General features: G+C 39.8%; 1 non-coding gene across 1 annotated transcript; it reads left to right on the forward strand.

Moving 5' to 3' along the window:
* Window positions 1-999: 999 nt before the first annotated feature.
* LOC136879418 (5S ribosomal RNA) lies at window positions 1,000-1,118 on the forward strand. The gene has a single exon (XR_010860919.1). It is a non-coding gene; the product is annotated as a 5S ribosomal RNA (ribosomal RNA).
* The last annotated feature ends 6,043 nt before the right edge of the window (window positions 1,119-7,161 follow it).

The following is a 7,161-nucleotide window of genomic DNA, read 5'->3' on the forward strand; positions in this document are numbered from 1 at the left end:
TATAATGGTCGATGTTCCTCGCATATTACTAACGGATCTAGTATTTTGTGGAAGTAATGACAATTATTAATTTGAGGGTAGGACCTCCTCCGTATAACAACACTCACAGTTTGGTGCTTGCTTATTATACTGGTACTGCTGGCTATTATAGTGGATAAACTACACACTGAAGCGAGGGAAGACATGTAAGCTGTCGCCTTGGACGTTTGAGATGTTCCGTGACTGCCCCCAATAAGAGCTCAGTACATATATGACCAGTCATCAGCCCGAAGGCTTGTGGATCCCCAACAGGTAGACCATCAGCGGTCGTAGATAGGCTAGGATTACTAAAGAGGTGTAGGCTACTAGGAAAGTGAGGTGTGAAACAGTTTCCCGCTACTTTTCTCACCGATTTCGAAGGTTCTATTGCCTGTCAGTCGCCAAGCCCATTCAAATGAATACGCCAACCGATCCTATCAGTAACACCTTCACAGAACTCATCGCAGGGACGGGCTGCATAAAGAATGGCGTCATCAGCATCGTTCATGCCTTTCCAAAGGCAAAATTTGAGACATATCAACAAAGCAACAAAAGCAACAAAATTGCTCTATCTCCTACCAGAAGTTACCGTGCACTATAAACATTATAGCTTACAGAGAAACATCCGAGTTCAAGCAAACAATACTAAAAGTATCTTCTTTTAATGAATTGCATTAGAAACATTATTTTTTTTCTGAAGAGCCTTTAAAAAGAGCCGGGATGACCAGTTCAGGCGATAGAGCGTTGGCTTTCTGAGCTCAAGTAGGCAAGTTCAAACCTGACTCCGTCGGTGGTATTTGAAGGTGATGAAATACGTCAGCCTCGTTTCGGTAGATTTACCGCCACGTTAAGTAACTCCCGCAGGGAAATATCCGGCATCCCGTTGTCTACGAAAACCGTAAAAATGGGTAGTTAGTAGGACGTGAAACCATTATTTATTATTATTATTATTATTATTATTATTATTATTATTATTATTATACCAACGGCCATACCATGTTGAATACACCGGTTCTAGTCAGATCACCGCAGTTAAGCAACATTGGGCGTGGTCGGTACTTGGATGGGTGACCGTTTGGGAACACCATGTGCCGTTGGCTCAATTCCCTTTTGTCCGCCCCACAGTTTAAGGGGCAACGCTTCCCCCTGCCACCCGGCAGCCCCGGGTTCAATTACCGGCTGGGTGAGGGGTTTTTAATTGTAATGATTAATATCCCTGCCTGGAGACTGCATGTTTGTGACGGCCTAACTTTCTTTCCGCACAAACAACATTCCACACTACCGCCATTCCAATTACACGCAGGTTCATACAATATGGTGCCAGTAGGGGCAAAAAATCCAAATGGGTCGACGCCCCGAACACATTTTAAAATTATTATTATTATTATTATTATTATTATTATTATTATTATTATTATTATTATTATTATTATTATTGTCGGGCTCCATGACTAAATGGTCAGCATGCTGGCCTTTGGCCACAGGGGTCCCGGGTTCGATTCCCTGCGGGGTCGATGCGCAGGTCGCCTACGGGTGTCAATACGAAAGACCCGCACCTGGCGAGCCGAACATGTCCTCGGACACTTTCGGCACTATTTTATTATTATTATTATTATTATTATTATTATTATTATTATTATTATTATGAAAGGAGTAGGAAATATTATGTATTGGTATAGTGTTATTTTCTTCCTATAGCACAATATAATATTTCATTTATTGATGATTGTGACCTTCACGTTTTCATTCCCCCGTATCCATTTATAATTCAATATCAACTGAGGCATACAAAACAGAGGCGACAACTAGTCTGTAGATAGTTAGGGAGTATTGATCACTACCACTCTTGTCATTATTCGGTTCTCATTCTTTTGTTGAAAGAAACTTTATTAATGTTCTGAATTTGGTTTGAGTCTTACGCGATCGATGTAGGCCTAGACGACGTAGGCAGCTGCGCTCGGTGACTGATAGTCTAACAGTTTTCATTTAACTCTTTTTCTCTTTTGTTTCAAGAGAAATTATACCGATCAGGTTGGTCGTGCGGTTAGGAGCACCACGGCCACTTCCTTCTCACGCCTAGCCCTTTCCTATCCCATCGTATCTGTCGATACGACGTAAAACAACTTGTAAAATGCTATTGGTTTTGGTTATACGTCCTACTAACTACAAATTGATGTTTCGCGGAGACGCCAAAGTACCGGAATGTTGCCCCACAGGAGTTCTTACCCACACTATTCCACTATCTGTGGATTCAACAATAATCTCAGTTATTTTCGACATTTAATTTTTCACCCCTTTTTCTTTTATACCGGTGGAGGCTGAACTTGGACATACTCTCAGCGATCCCGGAAACCATAAATTCAACACTAATATAGGTCATTTTCGATCAATTCAACTCTGATATAGGCTATATATCGTTTTTGATCATGTTCACATAACCGAAAAAAAGTTTCATCTATGCCACTCCCTCCCTACCCCATCCCTGGGGAGGTAGGGATGTCTTACCCCCCACAGTACTTTTCTTCAGATAATGGTACCAAGTTTGGTTGAAATTGCTGGTTTGACTATGATTGCCTGCCAATTTTAATCGTTTAGCCTCCCCGACGTCTTTACTTAAAGGCAGTGCTCCTTAAATGCGGCCGGACTGAGTGGCTCAGACGGTTGAGGCACTGGACTTCTAACTCCAACTTGACAGGTTCGATCCCTGCTGTCAGTAGATTTAGTGGCACGTAAATTCCGGCACCTCGGCATCTCCGAAAACTAGAAAAGTAATTATTGGAACGTAAAGAGTGGTCATTTAGTGGTTTGATTACTCAAGGTGGTGGTGTTTTCAAGAGGAACTGGGCAACCATTCTCTATTAACACTAATTTGAGGATAAAAGTGGAAGGGGTCCAACACTTCGAAAAGTGGAGGTGCCGGCCAAAGAAAGACAAGGGAAAATGAGACCCCCTACGATTCGTAAACCTAATACTGTCGGGGTCGGAAAAGAACAAGAGTTGACGAAGGGAGATCAGATACGCTAGATTAAAAGTGAGGAGTCTGTCACAAGCATTTTCAAGATTCAGCTAAGTGCCCCGTGGTCGCCAACACATTTCCCAATATAAGAGCCCCTAGCACTCCTTTTAGTCTCCAGGGGTCACGCTGGGTGTTATTCTATCACCTTACCGGCCAAGTTGGTCGTGTGGTTAGGGTCGCGCAGCTGTGAGCTTTCATCCGGGAGATAGTGGGTTCGAACCCCATTGTCTGCAGCCCTGAAGATGGTCTTCCATAGTTTCCCATTTTCATACCAGGTAAATACTGGGGCTTTACCTTAATTAAGGCCACGGCCGCTTCCTTCCCACTCCTAGACCTTTCCTGTCCCATCGTCGCCATAAGACCTATATATGTCGGTGCGACGTAAAGCAAATGCAAAAAAAAGAACAATCTATAACCCCCACCCACGGGAGGAGGGGGGTGAATACTCAAAGTTGACTGAACTTAGAAACCTATTAATGGCTGATGATGCATCGCCAGGTAATTCCGCTGAGAATAAAAAATGAAGTAAATCGGTCCAGTAGAATACCCGGAGGAATTGGAAATAGCTATTTTAGCTCCCTCAGTCAAGTAGCAGCTTAAATAGGGTTGAGGATTGTCATTTACAAAACGGAGTTCATCACCAACATCAGAAATGCACCCAACCACAACCCCACAAGGGGAAAGAGTTGTAAAGGAGATTAACGCCTACAATTATCTCGGAGAATGGATAACCTGGAACGTTAGTGAAGATCTAGCCATGAAATCCAGGTGTACTAAACTGGAGAGAGCTTTCCATCTCTGTAAGAACGTTTACAAGTCCAAATCCCTTTCCCTTCGCCTCAAACTTGGACACTATGAAACCGTAGTTAGACCTTCGATACTGTATACCTCAGAATGCTTGAACGTGGTCAAGAAGGGACAGCTCAGGAATTTGGGACTGAAAGAACGAAAGATCCTGAGAAAAATCATGGGTCCCATTAAAGAGGGAGGCGAATACATAACAACGAGATTTACCAACATATACAGAGCATAACATCAGCCAAGAGAAAGAGAAAACTTATCTTCTACTGTCATATAGACAGAATGGACTACGAGAGACTGACCTCAAGAATCTTCAACACTCTATCTAGCCCATTCCAGTCTGGGCCTTAACATCCCTAACAAACGTTCTGGACTGGGTATTTCTAAGGATTTTTTAAAACATTATATCTCTGTACCTGTAGGAGATATTTGCATGATTCTTTTTACTTTCTGCTTGTTTGAGCATCTAGTTTTGAAAAACGCTGTTTGTATCACGTCAACTATGAGTTGAGATTTTAAAATTGTTTACATATCACTACGTATGCCATGTTGTAACCGTACAACAGGGTTACAGATTACATTCAGTATTTATTATTATTATTATTATTATTATTATTATTATCATTATTATTATTATTGTTATCATTATTATTATTATTATTATTATTATTATTATTAACCCGATTCATTAGATTTTATATATTCTGTTTCTCATCAATTAGACTGTAATAATTAGGTATCACGTATATTATTGTATTTCATCATAGGTTAAGTGAATTTGTTTGTAATTACTCTGTATTGTAGTAAGTGAGATTTGTTGGTTTCATATTGTCATGCTGTGGCTTGTAACTTTGGCTAGATGAGCTGGCATAGTATTTTGCAATCGAGGCTATGTTTAACTGGGAATGTTGTGTACAAGGAGATTTCCCGGTGACGCATTCGGTATAGTCATTCTTGGTCCGCTTGGGTACGCTTAGACAGCGCGTGACTGATGACATCAGTGCGTGGACACGTGATTGCGACCAAGTGTCAGTATTCGCCAGCTACTGTATGTGGAAGTGGAAGGGATGAACAGTGAGTGGGGAGATGAGTCGTCATCGCGAGGTGATATAAGTCGAGGCAACGGTAGTGAGAGATTCAGATGATATCAATCAGTTGATAGTACTCAGTTCATGGTATTCAGTTCGTATCGTGCAGATCATATGTAACAGTCAGATGTATCAAATGGAAGAAGTGGTCTTAGTGTGATGGTCAGAGCTAAGAGTCGTGTTTGAAGAAGTAATAATCGAGGAGGTCTACAAGTGGTGGTTGTATCCGAGCAGAGACGGGTACTATGCTGATAAAGAAACATCATCTTCTTGTGAGGATGGACTTCACAAGATGTTTCAATAATATTTTCAAATTATTTAAAATATATTGAGTGGACATAATTACATTGGAGCTCCCTACACGCGTACATGGTATGTAGGCCAACTCCTTGTTATATAAGAAGATTACAACAGACGGCTCCCGACTTCAGCTCACAGGTTTTCCCAAGAATTTTCAAGTTCAACAGCGGTGTATGCAGATAACAGGTAATTAAAGCATCAGACATGTTATGCATTCATAACATGAAGAAGAGTGTAATCAGCGGCGATATCACATCTCACTTCAAGTTCATGCCAATAGCTTTTTTTGTTTAGATTAAATTTTCCTTTTCTTAGTACCGCAAATCTCACGATATATTTCTTTAGTTAAATTAAAAGACGTCAATGATTGTTCATTGTGACGTAAATTATAGTCATAAACTCAGTTTTATTTCAATTATAATAAGTGATTCCAGTTCCATGTACAATCCTCAATTGTGGAAATGCAACAGTAATTTAATATTGTCCTGATCCATATCCCTGTATATTGCCAGATATGTGAGTTTATCACCTCACGCCTTGAGATAATTGATATAAGAGGTATGCTCTACCGAATTTTGTTGTTTTTCTTAAAAAAGCAACTGGCGCTCAAACAAATGTTATGTATATTGTGTGAAGGAGATGTAAGTATAAGAGTAGTGGTTGGAGTAACCACAACGTGTCGCCAGCAACGTGGGACTCGAAAGGTTCAGAAAAAGTGTTTCTGAATGGCAATATACATGGATCAGTTCTTTTAAGGAGTACGCACATGTTAAATTCACCGAGTAATGTTAGGAAGGTCATTTTGTTGAAGTTTGTATTTAAGGGGTAATGTCAGAGGAATTGCAAGGGGAAATAGCTTTGAGATCGCGAAAAATTAGTAGGAAACCGAAGATGGACAAGGATAGCAATATGCAGTCAGGTGATGAGGCTGAGGTTATTGTGTCCAAGGAAATCCAAGGTGGTAACATAAATAGGAAGTTGGTGACTAAGGTGGGACCTGCTGAAAGTCAGAAAATAGTAGAAACTGAGGAAAACGCTGTCACGAAAGATCAAAGTAAAGGGGTGATTGACCTAGGTTTATTTAATTTGCTGATGTCCAAAATGACTGAGCAGAATAATGCCATTAGTGAGAAAATTGAATCTCAGAATATTATTATGAGTGAGAAAATTGAAACGGTTATTAGTGAGAAAATTGAATCTCAGAATAATATTATGAGTGAGAAAATTGAATCTCAGAATAATATTATGAGTGAGAAAATTGAATCTCAAAATAATATTATGAGTAAGAAAATTGAAGCGGTCATTAGTGAGAAAATTGAAGCTCAGTGTATTAGTATTAATAAGAAGATCGATGATGTTAGTAATAAGATAGATCATAAGGTGTTAGAAATAAGTAAGCAAATTAATAATTTAGAAAGTAAGGTAAATAGGGAGTGTAGTGACATCAGAGCTGAGATGGAATTGGGTCGGAGCAATCTCCATACGGAAATAGAGCAAATTAGTGAGACATGCATCAAACAGATTGATGAATTAGGCGCCATGATCGAGTCTAATAAAGGAGAAATCAATGAGTTAGTAGAAGAAAGGTTTGAAAAGATAACCAATACAGTGGGGCAAGAAACTAGGAAATGTATTAGTAGGGTAGAACAGGTGGAAAGAAAACTTGGAGAAGTAGGTGATCTAGAGAGTGAACAAAAATCATTATCACAGAAGGTGAGAGAATCGGAAGAAAAGTTGCAGGAGGAATTAAGAAAAATTCAAGAAAAGGCTGAGGAAACAGTGGAAGAAAAATTTCTGAGTTGCCAGAGAGTACTCCAGAAAGAAGTGCGTGATAGTAAGAATGTACGTGAGATAATTGTAAATAATGGTTTAATCACTAGAGATCATGATTTACCTAAGTTTTCTGGGAAAGAATTTAACCCGATGGAATTTATGAGA

Source organism: Anabrus simplex, chromosome 8 (genome assembly GCF_040414725.1).
Source record: "Anabrus simplex isolate iqAnaSimp1 chromosome 8, ASM4041472v1, whole genome shotgun sequence".
Classification (NCBI taxonomy): Eukaryota; Metazoa; Arthropoda; class Insecta; order Orthoptera; family Tettigoniidae; genus Anabrus; species Anabrus simplex.